The 20706-nt window shown below is 40.7% G+C and overlaps 1 protein-coding gene across 2 annotated transcripts in view; it reads right to left on the reverse strand.

Annotated features, from left to right (window-relative positions):
- NFE2L2 (NFE2 like bZIP transcription factor 2) overlaps window positions 1-20706 on the reverse strand; it is a 137775-nt gene that overhangs the window by 91544 nt on the left and 25525 nt on the right. For both annotated transcript variants that reach the window (XM_070580271.1, XM_070580272.1), the window contains one exon: window positions 3837-3961. The gene's annotated coding sequence lies outside the window, so the exon portion shown is untranslated. The remainder of the gene's footprint in view (window positions 1-3836; window positions 3962-20706) is intronic.

A 20706-nucleotide genomic window follows, 5' to 3' on the forward strand; every position in this document is an offset into this window, starting at 1 on the left:
GGGGACTCTTGTATCTGTGAGATTCTTTGTTTGTTACAATCACATGGCTACTGTATGGGAAACGGTTTGAAAGGAAGAATGGAAACAGGGAGACCAGTGGTTTAGGTAAGGCTTGATGGTGGCAGAGAGGAAGGAGATAAGCAAAAGGATAGGAGAAACAGAATCAAGAGTTCATGGTACTACACGGAAATTGAAATATAAGGTATACCTGAAATTTGCATAATGTTATAAACCAATGTCACCTCAATAAAAAATTCATTAAAAAAAAAGAGTTCATGGTGTTGCAATTGGACATGAGAGGTAGTAAAAACAAAGCAGTCAAGGATGATGCACAAGTTTCTGGTTGCATCAATGAGTCCATGGTGGTGCTTGCCACTCATAGGGGAAATTCAGGAAGAGGTAAAGGTTTGAAGAGGAAATGAGTGCAGTTTAAGTTTAAGATGCCCATGGAACCTACAGGTGGTGCAGACTAGAAGATAGCTATCTGGGTCTGAAGCTCAAGAGAAAGGTCTGGGCTAGAGAGAGATGTCTGGGAGGATGTAGATGGTGTCATAGACACACAGGAAAGAGAAGTTACCAAGAAGGAGGACAAGGCAAATGCTGCATAAGGTCAAATAAAGACAGAACTGAAAAGTGTCCCTTGAATTTAGCTACAGAGAGATCACTCGTTACCTTGGAGAAAGCAATTTCAGAGAGTGAGTGGGAGGTGGGAAAGTTGAAGCGGTGAGCAGAGACAAGTTTTCCAAGTTTAGCTGGCAAAGGAAGAGAGGGCTGTAGATGGAGGGGAATGCAGCTTTTTTTTCTTTTTTCTTTCTTTTTTTTTGGTGAGGAAGATTGGCCCTAAGGTAGCATCTGTGCCAATCTTCCCCTATTTTGTATGTGGCATGCTGCCACAGCACGGCTTGACAAGTGGTGTGTAGGTCTGTGTCCAAGACCTGAACCTGAGAACCCCGTGCTGCCGAGGCGGAGTGTGAGAACTTAACCACCATGCCACCAGGCCGGCCCCAAAATGTGTTCTTTTTAACTTGAGAAGGAAGGAGCCAGCAGAGAGGAAGAGCTTGACTATATAAATAAAGTGAGAAAGAATAACTGAGAGTGAGGTCAACGAAAAGTCAGGAGGAGATGGAATCCAGAGGATGGGCCAAGAGATCGGCCTTTGATGGGAGAGGGAACATCTTTTATACCAAGAGGCAAAGTTGAGGAAAGAGGTGAGAAGGTGAAGATGCACATAAGTTTGCAGGTTGGCGTGGAAAAGGAGGCTGCCTGCAACTCATAACTTCTACCACCCCTCCTCTCGCCCCCAGTAAGTGGGAAATAAAATCACCTCTAGAGAATGGTAAAGAAGGCAAGTATGAAGGTTTGGAAAGAGAGAAGAATTCTTGAAATAGCCGCTCTGGAGACTCAGAAAGAAAGCAAGCAGGTCAGGGGAATATGGTAGGATTGCAGAAGCAATGAAGATCCATTTGAGGTTGCTGAGCATGAATTTAGGGCAGCACAATCTGTGTGACTACGGTTTTCTCCAGCAGTGTCCAGCAGCCCAGGTAAAGGAATGGCCAAATCAGACAAGTAGATTCAAGGTACATGTTTCCAAGTTTTGTCAGGCAGACGAAACAGAAGAGTAATGGACAATGGAGTTGAGGACACGGGCCAGAGGCCAACATTACAAAGCACGGAATCCTTCCTGGGTAGAGAAGGAAAAGGAGACAGCAAATGGATGATAGATAAGGAGAAAGAAGAAAACAGAAAGACTAGAGGTCTTAACAAGTTTGGAAAATTGATAGAGTGAAAATAACCAAATGAGAAGAACTAGAATAGAAAGCTATGGGTTCAAAGGTGCTGTGGTTTCTGGATGATAAAGCCTGGGGGTGGTCGTGGGATTGGGTGATTGAAACAGAATGGAGAAGGTAATTAGAGATGAAATCAAGGAACTGAGAGGTCATGTATGCCTCATGACATCCAAATGTGCCAGATTATTGGCAGAATTTGGAATGAAAAGGAATACTGTGGGCCCATTGCCAATGTCTTCAATAAACAAAGGGCATTACCGGGCAATCAGTAGATGAAAGCTGGGGTAGAGAGTGTGACATAATGGCTATGTAGCCAGGGTTTCAGACAGCAGAGAACTGAGACCCATGGAAATGGCAGTGTGTGACAGAAAGTGCCTGACCCAGCAGCCTCCAATTGTGAGGGCTGCCGAGGAAACAGTGTGCTTACAGGGAAAGCCAGTTTCTTAGAGCTAAAAAGCTAAAGAATGTTCAGTGAAGAGGCTGGGGGTATCAGGGACTTTGTTGATGATGGAATGGGATTCTGGAAGTTACAGAGGAAAAGTTTAGGAGGAAAGGGAGGCATGGGAGGCTTAGTAAGTCTGGGGATGAGTGTTCATAAGGGGATAACTCATTGAAAGCACTTCCCTCTTGGGCACGCATCAAGGATATCAAGGGTCTGAGACACGGTGGGTTTGGCAGCTGCGTACATGCAGGAGAATTAAGTGGTCAGGTCTCTCAGGATTCAGCTTTGTCCTGGTTGTGTCATACCTCCAAGACTCCTGGGTCTCTGGAAGGAGTGAGATGAGTCTTGACTCCAGGGAAAAGCTCAGAGCTGAGTGCTGCTGGCCTGCAGCTCTGAATGGTGTGGGATGGTACGGCCCCTGAGATACATGCAGGCCGGTGGCTGGGTGACACTCATTATCCCAGCTTCCTTCACTCCCTCATATTCTGCACTATCTCAGTGCCTCTTGGTCTCTTCATTTTAGGGCTTGGTTTTGTCTCTAAACTTAGAGCCCAGGGAAAAGCATTCAGTGACTTTAGAGCAACGGAAGTTGTTTTCGGAAAAGCAGATAGCCTGACTCACCAAAGAATTAACTAATTTCAACCCAAGGAATATGAAAAGGTACTCTTTCAAGGAAAGATGTAGTGTGTAGAGTAATTTCCTGGAATGTTTGATTTCATTTAAAAAAGAGAGAGAGAAAGAGAATTTAAAAAGAACTCTGATACATTGCAAACTGATTTTTTCTTAAATATGAACCACAATCCACTTGGCCTCAGGCTGGTTTATATTGTACTATATTTATTTTTACTCCCCATGGTGAGCGTTTTTGTTTGTTTAAAAGGCACAGGTCACATTTTAGCTTTTGTCCAGTTCATTACACATGAACAACTTAGTTTTCTTTGGAGTACTCGTAAGCTCTTGAAATGCCATACATTGAAGGGGCCAGCTTCCCTATGTTCTCCCTGTCAGCAGATTTTGTTGTGAACATCTTGCTAGTTAGACCCCATTTTACTGTTTAACAAAGATATTCAATGATACCATGAAAAATAAGGTTTTAAAAAATCCTTAGTGGAGATTTGACGTAAAGTATAAAGATCTTCTAAGTCTGCTCCACTCCGTTTTTCTTGCATTATTAATTTCACAGTAAGTTGCATGCTTTTAATGAAGTGTTACCTTCATGCTAACTTCCTCAGCTTCAGTGCAGCATCTGGTGACATGGTGCGATCACTTTACAGCAGGTTCAAAGCATCAGTTGACAAAAGGGTTAGTAAATAGCATCGTTATATATCTTAAATGAATCTAATATTTATAGCAAACCAGGTGCCTTGGAGTTTGGCTGTATCAGATGCCCAGCGTAATGATGCAAATAACCATGCTAAGTGGCACTCTGCACAACATAGGAACATTGATGACATTATCTTTAAGATACAGAAAACACAACTAGCATGGGAGAGCTGCTGCTAAGTTGTCAGTTTCCTCATTCACTGATACCAGTTTGTCATTAATTCTTTCCATCCCCGTATAACCGATTAAATCTATTTGAGACGATTAAGTGCCAGTCATCATACCTTAGGGTCTGTTTTTTTCTAAAAAAAGGAAGGGTGAGTTGGGGGCGGGCTGTTGATAGCTGTTTGCTGTTGTTGACGGTGGCCCACTCCAAGGTTTTCTGGCATTTTTTCATCTGTGCTGCCATCTAGAGAGGAGAATTAGAAACACGCAAAAATAAACTGGAAGCTCCAAGATGGAGTTAAAGGAAAATGGATACTGTATATCGATTTGAAGAAAACTGTAAGAAACATCAGTGAGATTTGGCGGTGATAATTTTACATTTTTTCCCCTTTCTCTCTGTCCCTCCCGGATACAAAACAGGATTTGGATATCTGTTTATCAGTTTTTAGGACAACATTCCAGGTGTTGCTGGGGAGCCATCTCCTGGATTCAAACTGACCTCTTCTTACATAAGTAAAATTCAATTGTGTTAATTTTCTGGGACCTTCAAAGTGGTGCCATTTTACCATAGTTAAAACATTGCTGGAAATTACCACATTCTCATTCCTGCAGGATTTGGAGATGAAATCGCAGAGTTTTTTTTGTGAGTTAACACGATAAAGAGATCCTTTGAACACAGCGGGGCAGTTTCCCAAGTCAGTGTGTTCCATAGAACCCACTAGTTCTGCAGGATGTTTATAGGTGAAACTTTGGTCAAATAAATTTGGGGAGTGCAAGGTAAAACAGTTTTAAGCAGTTTCCTTCATTCTAGGCAGGACTTCTGATAGCCTTTAATTTACCAATGTACACTGTGAACTTGCAAGAGAAGAAAATGCTGGGCAAAGTTTCCCAAACTTATTTGACCTTGAAAACCTGGGCTTTCATAGGACTGGTGTGTGGAGCAATCTTTAGGAACTATTACAACAAAGAAAGGATGTTGGCCTGCTGTATGCACACCTTGTGCAAACATACCAGTCCTCCCTGCAGCTGCCCTATTCCTTCGCTCTGTGTCTAAGTATTTTTGAAGCTTTGCTTTGGTTTGAGTAGAGATTGGGGAATTTAACTACTTTTTTTTTTCTAACAGGAATGTTATAGGAGTAGGATTTGATAATTGCTAATTCCAGGTAAAACAAAATAAGTTTACCTATAACTTAGGTTGGATTTTCTCTCTCAGCTTACATGTCAAATAACACATAATAAGCTGGTCTTCTCACTTAGTACACATTTAGCATGCTCTAACTCTATGCAAGGTACCACTGGGTCCGGAGAACTGCGAGAGCTGAGTGAAACATGATTCTTGCCTTTGTCAAACCATTAAATAGACGGAGTGATAAGTTTAGATACAATTTACTAAAAGATCCCTTCTATAGATAAACAATGGTCATAGCAAATTTATTCATGACAACTGAAATAACAGGGCTTTGTTTCTGTGGAGCAAGGCCATGTTTACCCATGGAAGAAAATAGCCTTAAAGAAGTGCTGTTGTAGTAGCATCCATTGTTAGAGGATTTGACCTTATTTTTTAAAAATTAAGATGTCAATGGCCATGAATATTTTTCTGTATCAGTTCTGGAAAATGACATTCTTGGTGAAACTAAGTGAACAATATTAATGCTTCTCCTTTGATAATTTTTTTTTTGCACTTTAGGGAAAGGAATATGTATATGTAATTCATGCTTTTGACTCAAGAAGTAATGTCTCTGTTTAGGTATTAATAAGAATAATGATAAAACATCATCCCTCACAAGGGATGCATATTATTTTCATTTTATAGAAGCAACTGGGGCTCAGAGAAGCGAATCAGTTTGTCTAATAGCTTGTAAATGGTGGGGTTGGGATTCAATTCCGGTCCCGTCTAGCCCCAAATCCTTATTATTTATTTCCCTTATGGTGGAGCAGAGAAATTTTAGAAAATGTTTGCATACTCCCTGATTTCCATAACCTAAAAATATGACTTGCCAAAGTGAAATGGGAAAAACAGTTTACCTGGGATTTAGAGAATTACATACACACGCAAAAAGGAGATTGTAAATTTTATGAGAGCAGAAATCATGGGACCATTGTCTGTTCTCTTTACCATACTAAACCCAGTGCTTAGGACATGCCTGGCATGTCGGTCCTCAATAAAGATTTGCTCAATGAAGTATGCACAAATGATAATGTTTGGGATTAGGTGGTGAGCACACACAAACACCTTCAATATCCTATTGTCTTTTTTTGCAATAGAATTCACAGTTATGTATCTATGTAGTCTTCTTTCTTCATGAAATGGCATGAACCTGGTCAAGGGCACTTTCCACATTTGCAGATGTATTTTCCAGTCAAATCTCAGTAATTAATTAATCACATTGTGAGTCGATTTGTGGATGACTGAGAACCTTTCCTGGACGGTTGTTTGGTCATTCTCTAACAAATTCATTCCTAGAGAATGGATAAAAGAAGTAGGCTTGAAAGAAAACTAGACTTGAAGGCAAAGACTAAATATTTTTTATATTTGTATTCTGAGTATCCTACTTCATTGACAGGTGCACAGTACGTGTTAAAAAAGAAGGAAGGAGGACAGAAAGTGGCGAAAAAAGGAAGAAAAACGAGAGTTAGAAATTTTGGATTTTAGCCTAGAGTCGGCTATGTGAACTTGGGCCAATCATTTCTGCTTCTTGTTCCTCAGTTTCCTCATGTGGAAGCCAGAGATGTTGGTCACTAAAACCCCTCCAGATTCTAATTGCCTGTGGAAGAGACTGGGGTCATTCTCGGTGTAAACAGGACCATGTTTCTTTGTGTCCACTAGAGGGAACTGTAGTACTAGGGCAGCGTCCACCGTCCTCCAATTTATCCAAATCTGCTGATTATTTTTTCCTGAATTTACTCCCCTGAAAAACACACCTTACTTTTAACTTTCAAATTCAAATTTATACTACAAAATATAAGATTTAATTCAGTAATGGAAGCTGGCTAAACCTAGGAAGAATTTAGCTCAATGATTCATATAGCTTAGTAGGGAAATTAGAATCATAGAGTTATTTGCATAGTAAAGTTACAAAATGTTAAGATTCTGCTTGAGCCAAAAGGAGGGCCTTGAAACTGTTTTATTTATTTATTTATTTAATTTAAAAAAATTTTTTGGTGAGGAAGATTGGCCCTGGGCTAACATCTGTTGCCAATCTTCCTCTTTTTAGCTTGAGGAAGATTGTCGCTGAGCTAACATCTATGGCAACCCTCCTCTATTTTGTATGTAGGATGCTGCCACAGTGTGGTGTGATGAGTGGTGCATAGGTCTGCACCCGGGATCCAAACTTGTGAACCACGGGCTGCCGAAGTGGAGCATGTGAACTTAACCACTAATGGGCTGGCCCCCAAAACTCTTTTAAAAGAAAATAAAATGGAACAATTTCTATCTACCCTAACAACAAAAACATAAACGTAAGAAGTGTGCCAAATCTATGTGAAGACAACTATATAACTACCCAGGAATACAAAAGACTTAAATAGAGAGATATACCATGTTCTTGGATAAGAAGACTCAACATTATAAACATTTTAAATTATTCCCCAAATGTATGCATAAATATAATACAATTCCAATCAAAATCCCAATGGGATATTCTTGGAAACTAGATAAAAGAATTCTGAAATTCATTGAGAAAAGTTAAGCTGAGAAGAGTCAAGAAAATTTTTTTTAATATTTTGAGGGGGATGGGGATTTGAATTATCAGATTTTAAAAGAAATTATAAAATGGCCCAAATTAAAACAGTATCATGGTGGCAACGAAATAAACAGACCAATAAAACAGAATAGCAAGTCCAGAAACAAACCCAGGTATGGTGGTTTGACTGTGCATGTGTGCACGCATGTGTGTGTGTGTGTGTGTGTGTGTTTTGCTTACCTAGCATTCCAACAATTTTCCGACTATGGAAACCGAAGAAGGGCAGATCTTCCCTCTTCTAGACAGCAAGGGCCTGAGCATATGACTGAGGTTTGTTCAGTGGGATTCTGACATTGAATCCAGAAGGAGTGATGCAAAGGTGCAGGGACCAGAAAGTTATTTACGGAGAGAGTGAGGATGTCAATAATCCAGGAGAAGAGAAGGTCTGGTGATGGCAGTGTCCCTGGCAGCATGCTGCCTAGACTCTTCTTATAACAGCTCTTGGCCAAGTTCTGGCAGCATTCTAACCAGACTGTTCCTACAGAGGTCCTTGGCTGAAGCTTTTGTTGCCAGCCTCTTTTGGCTCCTATTTGTTTCCTGAGCCTGGTTTTCAACTTTCCCATAGATTTTGTGAGCTACTTGGTAGCCTTGAACAAATTCCATTCTGTTTAAGCTACCTACAGTTGGTTGCTAATGCTTGCAACCATGAATCCTGACTTGTACTGGTAATGGGGAGTTGGTTACAAAAAACAGACTCTTAGGTAAATGAGGAGACTAGTTATCCAGACTCATTATGTTTAAAGATAATAAAAACCCAATTAATATTCAGAGATGGGACGCTGGAAGCCAATGGAACAGGCTTCCATAGGTGAAACAGTTGAAGAAATGAATGCCTGTGAATGTTAGGTCTAAGGTGGGCATTGAAGACAAGACTGTGGAGGACCTAACTGTTGATGCCATAGAACAGCATGAAGAGTAGGAGGAATGCAAGAGCTGTGTGCTGAGGTTAGCTATTTCAGTTGAAGAAATTGAAAAGTGGAAATCTCCAGATTCTCATTTTAAAACATGTAATGAAACCCACAATGAATTTGTTAAAATCAACTCTCATAACCCTAGGGTTGAGGTAACTATAAGCTAATATTTGTTCTTGCTGATTGCTGACTTGCAAATCAGTTGAATTCACCTCCTTACCTGGGGTCTTATATGAACATATGTTAAGATGCTGATGCAGAAAGAGTTACATTTTTAAAATGAAAATGCTATACAGGAGAGAATTTGGAGAATCCAGAGAACTTCCACCACTAAACTCCACTGAGCCTCCCTTGCCAGCTAAAGCAGTATCTCCCTCTGCCTGTGAGGCTGTTTCTCCTCTGCCTGAAGATACTGAAGCGCTCTAGTTTAAGGGAGTTGCCTTATAAGAGGAGGCCAGTTCTCTTACGCCCTTCTCTCTCATCCTGCACTATCTCCAGATCTTTAGTTAGAGTCAAATTCTAGTATGCTTCAAGAGGCCAATTACAAAGTGAAATTCAGGAAGAGACAGCTCAAGCACCAAAGGAATTAAAGAACTTTGCTCATTAATCTGTGGAATTTGGGTTAGAATAGATTTTAAAAATGTTGAATGAAGAAGAGGAGGACACAATTTTAGACTGGGCTGATTTTGCAAACACGGTTCACAAGAGATTCTGAATTAACTGTTCTAGAGGAGAGGCTGAGGATAATTCTGTTTGTTCTGCTAAAGGTTGATTGAAATCTGGACACAATGGTGACCTATGCAAAATGAAGTTGAGATGCAAATCTCTTTGGTAACATGCAAAAGAACAAATTAAAAAAATTCAGGGGACAGAAATGCTGGAGTAGATTTATCATTTCTGACCCAACCACCTACCTCAACTGTATCTTTCAAAAAGGTCCAGAAGACATTCTTACAAAGGCCTTGAGAAACAAATTTATAAGGAGAGGGTGAGCATCTTTGAAAGTGCTTTGGAGAATGTTTTCTGTAGACCAGGGATGATGGCGAAAGTGGCTAGAGTTGAATCTGGCTTACAGAGTTACAAGAGATAGGAGGATTCCAGAATGGCATGGTTCAAGTAGCAGCACTTAACATTCGCATGTGGCTAACTTGAAAAGGTCAGTGTGAAAATCAGAATTGTCTGACCCATAGGTATTTCGAGGTGACTAGCTGGTCATGGAGTCCCTAGGACTGAAATAGATGGGCATCCTACTAAGGTCCTACTTGATTTATATATCAAAGAAGTAAACAAACAAAAAACCTTCAGGTCTAGAAAAGAGATACATTATCCAATTTCCAGATATGAATGAGTTGTCAGACACAGTTTAAGGAAATCTGGGTACTCTTGAGGAAGTGCCTACTTGAATCTTCCTTCTGTCATGCAAAGGGACACGAGGCCATTTATTGGGATAATTGTGAACAATGAAGCAGAAATAGTTTGCTTTCATCTGGTATGGACAATAGTATAGCTTCACCTTCTTGTCACAGGATTATATCACCTTTCAGGCTCTGGGCCACAATTAAGCAGAAAGCTTGCTTATTTCCTCATTCTAGGACATCACATGGACTCACTAGATTGTTAGTACTAGGCAAACAGGGACAAAAGTGTAAAAAGTATTATAGATTTTTGAAACCTTCAAAAAAACGTGAGATCTAGAGAGTGGAAAATTTTCAAGGGTCCGGTATATAGAATATATTTAGCTTTGATTTTAAAGTGAGGGATGAACCATTGTATTTGAAACCTTTGTGATTTTAGAACTTTGTTACTGGGTCCAAGTGGAACATCTAACCCTGGGACACAAAGTGACTGCAATCTTAATTGCTCACGACGATCCAGGCGTTAAGACTCCCAGCTCAAGTTGAAAGGTAAACATAGAACTAGGCCTGGACAGGCCCTGAAGGCAAGAAAGTTTAATCAGCAAGTTGCTCATATTCTCCCGTTGCCTACTCCTGTCAGACTGCTGTCCCTCTCTAATTTACATATATTGCCTCATGGAGTATTCACTATGACCAATTAATTTAGGAGGAAAAATTAAAACCCTGGATTACAGATGTCTCTTACTGGCTTGAAGTAGATAGCTCGAGCATTTTCAGGTCACTCAGATACCAGAAAGACAAGAGAAAAGGGCAATCCTCACAATGGGCAGAATTTGAAATAACACACCACTTTGTTCTGTTTGCCTGGAGTCAGCAGTGGCTAATGGTTTGGTAACTTGACCAGCAACTTGGGAGAAGTAAGATTTGTGACAAGGAAGTTGGAGAAAAAGCTAGGGGAAAGGACCTTGAAATGGGCCAGAAGATGCGAATATTATATCCCATATTGTTGAAAAGAAAAGCGAAGATGATTAAATTCCCTCATTCTAATCTTTAAAATTTTAATTAGCTTTGGTGCTTATATTGAAAATTAATACATAAAACAGATAAACTTGATCCTGAAGTGGTTGAATCTGGTGGGGTGTGTGTGTGTGTGTGTGTGTAGGTGTGTAGCAAAAATCTCACTTATTTTCTCCTCTCTTCCCTTGTCCCTAGGGTCCCCAGAGTATGGTTAGAAAGCTACTAATCTAGTCCATCCTCACTTTAAAGATGAGAAAATGTGCAAAGAATTGACTTGACTTGTCCCAGGCCATACAGTTAGTGGCATAGCCAGGATAAAAAATCAAGTCTGCCTCTTAAACTAGTGCTCTCTCTGGAATAGCACATTACTTCTGTAACTGGGAATAAATTTCATTTAATGGCAATTGGACTCTTCCCTGTTATCTAATCCATAACTCATCATGACAGAAAAGTACCAGCACTGTCCATTCTTCAAAACATGGAAAACAGAATGGCAGGGGTAGACACTAGAATAAAAATGATTAAATATTTGAATGTATTTTTTTTTTTTGAGGAAGACTAGCCCTGAGCTAACATCTGCTGCCAATCCTCCTCCTTTTGTTGAGGAAGACTGGCCCTGAGCTAACATCTGTGCCCATCTTCCTCTACTTTGTATGTGGGATGCCTGCCATAGCATGGCTTGCCAAGCGGTGCCGTGTCTGCACCCAGAATCCGAACCCGCGAACCCCAGTCTGCCAAAGTGGAACGTCCAAACTTAACCACTGTGCCACCAGGCTGGCCCCTGAATGCATATTTTTAATTTGCATCATATAAACTTTTCCCCTCAGACTTGGAATGGCCTTCCAGCAATATGCTAAGCACATTGTACTAACTGTGTAATTTAAGGAAAAGGCAGCTTAAGTTTTTGAAAGATGTTGTATCCAGCTGTGACCCTTCCTTACCTAAGGCTGCACAGTCCAATGTGGTAGTCACTAGCCACATGTGGCAACTGAGCACTTGAAATTTAGCTCATCTGAATGGAGATGTGCTGTAAGTCTAAAATACACACCAGATTTTGAAGACTTAGTATGAAAAAAGAAAGTAACATATTTCATCAGTGTTTTTAAAATATTGATTGCATGTTAAAGTGATAGTTTGGAAAATTTTGGTTAAATAAAATATATTATTTAAATTAATTTCACATTTCTTTTGACTTTCTTAATGTGGACTAAAAAATTTAAAATTACATATGTAGTTTGCTTTATATTTCTCTTGATCAGAGCTAAAATAAGGAAACTAAACCAAACCAAATGGAATTTGACTAATGTTTCCCACAGCTCATTAGAGTTGTCAGAACTACAAAGTTGTCAGTTACTTCACAAGTCTATGAACTGCTGAGATTTTACTTTTGGAAAAATCACCATACACAAATTGGAATTTTGCACTTTTGAAAAAATGTTGAAATGGCAGTGAGCAACTTGGGACTGTGTCTAATTCTGTTTTTAACATAGAACAAGTTACACTGTTAGGATTTGATAATTTTGCTTTGTAAATCTGGTGGACAAGAGCTCTTTAGTTCTCCAGGGAACGTATAGTAAAAATGGGCCTTTTGGTCAATTGCTTTGAATGTAGAAATAATTTACTTTGAAAATCTGAGCTTCATGGGGCCAGCCTGGTGGCGCAGTGGTTAAGTGCACACGTTCCACTTCAGCGGCCTGGGGTTCGCCAGTTCAGATCCCCAGTGACGAGATGGCACCACTTGGCCTGCCATGCTGTGGTAGGCATCCCACATATAAAGTAGAGGAAGATGGGCATGGATGTTAGCACAGGGCCAGCCTTCCTCAGCAAAAAAGAGGAGGATTGGCAGCAGTTAGCTCAGGGCTAATCTTCCTCATAAACAAAAAAAAAAATCTGAGCTTCATATTACTTTATCACTTTCTTTTAAATTTTATTTCACTATAAGGCTTTTTTTTCCTGCTTTTCCTCCCCCAATCCCCCCAGTACATAGTTGTATATTTTAGCTGTGGGTCCTTCCAGTTGTGGCATGTGGGATGCTGCCTCAGCATGGCCTGAGGAGCGGCACCATGTCCACGCCCAGGATCCGAACCAGCGAAATCCTGGGCCTCCAAAGCACAGTGTGGGGAACCTAACCACTTGGCCATGGGGCCGGCCCCACACTATAAAGTTTTAATTCCTCTACGTTTAATCATGAAGGCAGAGGAAAGCAGAGTAGACAATGAGTTGATGGTATTCTTTTTTTTTTTTTTTAAAGATTTTTATTTTTTCCTTTTTCTCCCCAACGCCCCCTGGTACATAGTTGTGTATTCTTCGTTGTGGGTTCTTCTAGTTGTGGCATGTGGGATGCTGCCTCAGCGTGGTCTGATGAGCAGTGCCATGTCCGCGCCCAGGATTCGAACCAACAAAACACTGGGCCGCCTGCAGCGGAGCGCGCGAACTTAACCACTTGGCCACGGGGCCAGCCCCTTCTTTTTTTTTTCCCCAAAGCCCCCCGGTACACAGTTGCATATTTTTAGTTGTGGGTCCTTCCAGCTGTGGCATGTGGGATGCCGCCCCAGCATGGCGTGATGAGTGGTGCCATATCTGCACCCAGGATCTGAACTGGCAAAATCCTGGGCCACAGACGCGGACTTCCCACTTGACCACTCGGCCACGGGGCGACCCCTGATGGTATTCTTGATGATGCTTGATATACAAAATTTTAGGTTGGCTATAATTATTCTTTTAATTATAATTATTCTTTTATCTAAATCAAAGGCGTCTACCAGGCCAATACACACCAGCATGACACAACCACAGTTAATGCCTTCCTCGTCAGATATCAAGTAGGAATCCTAAGTTTCCAGAGTTTAATTATTTCCTTGGCCTCCTACATTGTGTAGGAATTCCAAAAAAGTACAAACAACCTGCCACGATATATTAGGGCTGTCTTTGAAATGACAGAGACTGTGCGTGCCACGTGGGGACATAGCACCATACCTGCTAAAATGGATCATAAAGGTGATGCTCAGTTAGATTGGTGTCTTTTTCTCAAATCTGTTCCTCGTCCTTCTCCTGTGTTGATGGTATCGCCATCTATTCACAGTCGCTTTATATTTCCTCACTTTCATTCTCCGTGTTCCAAGTGGTCAGTAAGTAGTGCCAAGCCTACCTTTGAAATGTTGCTTGAATCCTTTCCTCTCCCAACCATTTTCAGGGTAACTTTCCTCAGTGAGTCCCTCATCAATGAATTCGGCCTCAGACATAAGGAAGAGTCTTTAAGTGATTAGATTTCCAGAATGAGGACTTACTAAACTGTTTCCAACTTTTCCCCATTTTATTTGAAGTTCTACATTGCCACCAGAATTACCTATCCAATTTGGACAGCGATAACAAAGTGGAGTAACGTATGTCAAGGCTTCTCTTTTTTTTTTTTTTTAAGATTTTATTTTTTCCTTTTTCTCCCCAAAGCCCTCCGGTACATAGTTGTATATTCTTCGTTGTGGGTCCCTCTAGTTGTGGCAGGTGGGATGCTGCCTCAGCGTGGTTTGATGAGCAGTGCCATGTCCGCGCCCAGGATTCGAACCAACGAAACGCTGGCCCCTTGCAGCGGAGCACGTGAACTTAACCACTGGGGCACGGGGCCAGCCCCGTCAAGGCTTCTAAAATGGGGTTTATGCACGTACAACACGTCTCTGCCCAGATGGATTGTAACTTTTGAACAATGCTTCACTGTGGTCATCTTGACCTCCTTTCAAGAAATATGCTTATCCCATAGATAAAATCTTTTTGCCTTAGAGACAGCCTTAGCAATCAATCACATATAGGCAAGAAGTAAAAGTTGTTGCCAGCACCAGTCACAAATTTTGCAAAACAACTTGGGTAATTTATCTCTTTTTGCCTTTATAAACCCTTGCCTCCTTTGTCTTCCGTGGAGCACATTTTGCTTTTCTGCCTGAATCTGTGTCTCCTGAATTGCAATTCTAATTGCCCAAATAAATATCTGCTGTTTAAGTTGTAGCAGATTTTTCCTCAGTTGACACCAAACAGCCTAAGGATCCAAACATATCACTTCCCTGCTTGAAGTCTTTTCAATTGGATCCCCACTTCCTACAAGATAACGTCCAAACTCCTTAACATGACATTTAAGGCCCTATGTGTTCTAATTTCAATTTACTTTTCCAGACTTACGTTCTTCTCCCACCATATTCTAGACTATGAAAATCTAAGTTTAAAAAAATCATGTAATCAAAAATCCATTAAGATTCTGAATTTTTTTATTGCTTATAGTGGGGGAACTGAGAAGATTTACGTATGGTATAATAAAACAGACATTACTCAAATATAAATCTATTACTTATGGAAAATATATTCTGTGTATTTCCTTTTGTTAATGAAGTAGGGATTCTTTTGACAGCAAGTGACAGAAATCTAATTTGAATTAGCTTTGGCAAAAATTAGAAATTATTGGCTTATGGATCCCAAGGAAGAGTTAAAAACAAACCTAAGAGATGGCCAGCCTGCAGCTGGGCCTCAGGGACAAATGCAGGAACTTCACTGACATTAAAATTCCGTTTGACAGTTGGCTCGGCTCCTCTCTGCATGTCAGCTTCATCTGCTCTCACTGCAGACAGGACTTTCCCGCAAAGAAGAAAACATGGACACCAATAGCTCTTTGGGTCACTGTCCTTTAACGACAATGTTAAACGACTCTCTTGATTCCAGTATGAAAAATCCAGAGGAATGCCTCTGATTCTACTGGCTTGGGCCAGGTGCCTCTCCCTGGACCCATCAAGTGTGACCAGGAGAGTGGGGTCATGTAAGTAGAGAAAAGTTCTGCCTATAGCCATGTGGATGGGAGCAGGAGAGGGGGAGACCAGTTCTCAAGAAAGAGAGCTCCTGGGGAAGGCAGTACCACTGACATCCATTACAGTAAGTAATTCTTAAGTAATTTTAGTGGAACTCAAGTAAAACAGCTGAAAATTGTATAATTAATTATATTTAACTTCCATTATAGTTACTAATTGATCTCAGCCTGCTAACACTGCAGCTGGCCCCATGATAATAGATTTTTAGGCCTGCTTGGCCTACAAGTTTGTGCTCGTAATTCGCTTATTCTACCTAAGGTTTTCTTGTTTGTTTTGTTTTAGGGATGTAATCATATTAGTTTCAAATATTGTTAATTTTATATCCTAAGAGTCATAACTCATATTTCAGTTTTGTTGCTTATTAGCCCAAATTCTAGAATCATGGAAAATAATCATTTGTATTATAGTTAAATTTTCAGATATACATATAAATAAAGCCTAATAGGGTAACGAAGCAGGAAAACGTATATCAATTGAGTGACTCTGTAGGTTCCTGTTGGAGCTAGAAGGGAACTCAAAGATACCAAGGCTTGAAACCAGCCAGGATGCAGGGTATGGTATGCCCAGTTTTTAAAACGTTGGAACAATTCTATGGGGGTAGGTGAACTGCTGCTGCCCTGAGACAGTGCCCTCCTCCCACCTCTCCACAGTCCAGCAACTAAAGGGGCAGATGATGGCACAGTAGGGGCTGATTGGTTCCAACTGGTTGTTTAATATTTTGAGTTTCAGTGATATTAAAACACAGTAATTTGTGTAATTTGACCCCTAGTGGGATATACCCTTACGACAAAAAAAAAAACACAAAAACCCTGAAAAAAAAGCTTAGATTATTGTGCTAGTCTCTCTACTCTGTGCAAGTATGAAGTTTTCCACAATAAAAAGTCAACAAATCAGTTAAATTTCTTTAATATCATCCCTGGAGGTCACGTAATTAAATTCCTTAATTTTACAGAAGGAAAAAATTGAGGTCTAAAGAATTCAGTCGGTGGAAAAAGTAAGGACTTTGAAATCTCACTTACTGTACTAGCTATGTGACCTGGGGCAAGTTACTTAACTTCGCTGAACTTCAGTTTAGTCACCTGTAAAATGAGGCTGAGAACACTTATCACGAAGGGTTTTGTCAGAATTAAAGGAAATCACACTTGTAAAGTGTCAGGCACAGTGAGCAGATGCTGATCGACAGAGAGTAGATTTCATAAGTGACAACTGTCACTATCATTATAACATCTAAGATCACAAAGCTTGTAGTGGCACAGGCAGATCTACAGAATAAGTTCCCTGATTGATGGTTCTGCCATATTATGTTATTTCTTCTGAGTTGTAGGCTTTTAATAAATACCAGTTGAACTGAAGAAAAAAAGAAACACCTGAATGGAAATTAATTGGCAATTGGCAAGAAGAGGTTTTATCTGAAAAAGATTTACTTCCCTAGATATCACATCTTTGATAATAGCAAAATCCAGTTTCTCATCTGACAGTCATGGCCTGACGGCATCCTTTCCCAAGTCCACACGTGGTTCTGTGAGGACAGGTTTATTTATTATTATTTTTTGTGTAAGGAAGATTGGCCCTGAGCTAATATCTGTTGCCAATCTTCCTCTTTTTGCTTGAGGAAGATTGTCACTGAGCTAACGTCTGTGTCAATCTTCCTCTATTTTGTATGTGGGATGCCACCACAGCATGGCTGACGAGTGGCGCTAGGTTCACGCCTGGCACCTGAACCCATGAACCCCAGGCTGCTGAAGCAGAGCCTGTGAACTTAACCACTACACCACCAGGCTGGCCCCCATGAGGATTAGTTTAAATAAAAGGAAGTTCCTTTAGCAGGCTTTCTATTTTAAAATCTGTAACATGAAGCCTCACATGCAACGCAACTAACTATAGATAGTAACCTGATTTGCCCAAGTCACCCTCCTAGATAGGGGCAGAAATGGGATTAGAACCTAATTCCCAATTTCCAGGTCTATATGTTTACTTTCAGTGAATATATCACTTTAGATGTTTACACATTAGAGAGGATGATTTCCACTACAAAGCATAAAATGTGCATCGTCCTTCTTCTAAGAATTAACAATAGGGCATGTTCCATTTGTCAGCACATGGGCTATTTCTTTTCCTTCTTTTTTTGAGTTACCAGTTTAGCAGATGCCTGTGGCGTTTTAAACTTCTTATCATTTGATTTGAGGAAGAACTTTGGGCCTTTAAACATGCCTCATACCCAATGTATGCATTTATTGGCATTATTTGTTTTTTTCTATGTTTTTATAAGCCTCTCCTTTCTTCTTCTCCAGTAATCTTGGGAAGCTTTCATAGGAAGGGCAAAGAGAACAGGATGTCTCTGTTCTCTGTAGTTCTTTATGAAAGCGAAAGAGAATAAATGATGAAATTGATGAATGGAACTGAGAAGACTAAAGGACTTTGCCCCAGTCATTCTGGTATTATATTGGTGGGAAAATCAATTTAGTTTAATAAATACCTAACATTGTGTTAGATGCTGAGATACAAAGACGATTTAGGCACTATATTAGTTCAATGTACCTGCCCTCAGAAAGCACAGAGTTTAGGTTAGGTGGATGGGTATCAAAAGACTATAATAAAAAGCCAGAATATCACTGCTCCATGGGTGAAAATGAAATCCTTTGGCAAGAGAAGAGCAGGTCTGACAAGAATAGGCTTTCAGAGAGAAAGCGGCATGTGATGGGATCCTTGAGGGACCTGACTTCAGCTGACTGAGAATCAGAATTCAAGACTTGTCACCCAAAACTGTTGGTGGTTTCAGTATAGAAAGGAAATGGGAAAGGACAGGGTGTATTCTGAGAACACTGATGTGGCTGCAACTGCCAGCTGCAATTCCATCTAAGAGTTCTTTCTCATCTTTTGGAAATAAAGTGTAAAATCACAGCGGATAAAAATAATCAAGCCAAATCAAAATTCAAAGAATAGCATACAGTAAGAACAGAATAGGTACTCTCTGCTCCAGAACCAGTGTATTGGGAGGGGCTGCGTGCATCTCTAGAACATGAGTGTGGCCATTCACTCAACAAATATTTAATGATTCCCCCCTTGTGCTGCGCACTGTGATCGATGCTGGAGATAGAGCAGTGAACAACACAGCCACGGTCTCCGACTTCACTAAATTTATATTCTGACTAGGGAGACAGTCTTTAAACAACAACTAATTATCTAATTGCAACTGTAATAAGCATTGTGAAGAAGTGCGAGATGCTAGGGAACTTCTGATGGGCGCTCTCACTTAGTCTGGCGTATTAGGGAATTTGTCCTTGAAGAAGTGACATTTGAGCTAAGCTCTGAAGGAAAACTAGGGGTGCAGGGGCTGGGGTTAGGGCTGAGGGCAGAGGGAAACAAGGCTGGTGGTAGCACCAGTGTGGGTGGCCCACAGAGTGAGAAGGTAAAGGAGGTGGAGGAAAGCTTCTTTGTGCATGGCCTTGTAGGCGCCACTCATGATGTGGGTCATTACCCTTGCACACCAGGAAGCGACACATTTTTGAAAGGTCATTCTAAGTGCAGAATGGAGAAAGGATCAAAATGAGACAAATATAGGTGTGGAAATGCCAGTCAGCAGGTTATTGAAGCCTGCCTAGAGTCTGGGCAAAGAAACGAGGGTGACTTGAACTAGGGTGGAGACAGAGCAGTGGAGAGAGTCCAGAAGAAAGGTTGGGAGAAGGAGGGCATGATCTGAAGTGAGAGCGTGGCTTAACCAGATCAGTGTGTGTTTGTATGTGTGTTCCATAGCAGTGAGAGGGATCCGATTATCTCTGTAAGCAGGGACCAGATTTTATATTAACTATTCTGCACTGTTTTTAGTTACGTTCTCTTTTCCTTCATGCCAGAATCCTCACCCTCCCAAAGTCAGACCAAAACTTCAAGAATCAATCATTCTTTTCCTAATCCCCATATACGGAAACTGTGCAAGATTTGGCTTGTGGGGTCACACGCTAGGCTTTCTCACTTCTTTCCCAGAACCTTGTGTTCAACTTTAACAAAGACAACAGGCAAGGATGCTAAGAAGATGTAAGAGGAAAGAGGAAATCCATAACCAGCTAGAAAGAAAAGAAAGATGAGTGAATATGGATTAGCTGTACTGCGTTAGAAAGATATATTGGTACGAGTTCCCCAGGGCTTCCTGTTTTGGGTGGAGATGAAATAACTCTTTAGAATGAATTTTAGCTGCAACTGTGTTTGAGGGTCTTATCTGCTGGAGCAACACCTAGTACAAGGCTCGGACCTTGCAGTCATTTAGTAAATATTTGTTGAATTGAAGCATAAGTACGACAAAGTGTAAGACAGGGCTGTCCCAAGATCCTGAGGGCTATCCATGCTCAGCACAATGTAGAGCACCAAGCTCCTATCATTTCATTACAGAAAGGAGAAGGAAACAGGGAACAGATAGGGGCTTGGTTACTGCTGTGGAAACAGGAACTTTGTGGCATATGAAGTAAGCTCTGCACCAGGAGTTCTAGTAACAATAGTTGACCCTTGACGAGTCTATGTCTTTGTTTTCTCAGTTTTAAAGTAAGGGGATTATATAACATGTGCTGTAAGTGTAATTTTTAGTTTAAAGTGGTAGGGAAAGCAAGGCCCAGAAACTTATATGGATTTAGGTAGGGAAAGAAAAGCAAGCAAGCCAATTATTGAGGGCAATTAGGGAGTCTTTTCTGCTACATTTCAATCTTAAACTGAGACAGGATCCAAATGTGGATTCCTCTCTCTGGGCTCCTGACTAGGAAGTGATTTCCGTCATCGGTTTTTATTCATACCAGCAGCTATTGTTGTCTAAAACAAGGATTCTCCCTTCACTAAAGTCCTCAGTTTCCCAACTTTCCTCACAACATAGGAAACACAGCAGCCTTGCCAAGGACTTGGGTTCACCTAAGTTTCTCCATCCCCGGCCTCCTAGGGCCCTCACGGCAGCCAAGCCTCAGGCCTCCTTTCCAGGCTCCTTAGTCTTTTATAGCCAGGGAAAAAAAATATTTTTTTAATCTTAGAAATAAATATAATTTTATAACTTCTAACAAATTTTATCTTTCCATGTGGCAATAAGATAGGTATGGCGAGGCTGGCCAGGGATCTCCATGAATATCTGCTCTTGCAGACAGTG

The sequence above is a fragment of the Equus przewalskii genome, chromosome 17 (genome assembly GCF_037783145.1).
Source record: "Equus przewalskii isolate Varuska chromosome 17, EquPr2, whole genome shotgun sequence".
NCBI classification, from domain to species: domain Eukaryota; kingdom Metazoa; phylum Chordata; class Mammalia; order Perissodactyla; family Equidae; genus Equus; species Equus przewalskii.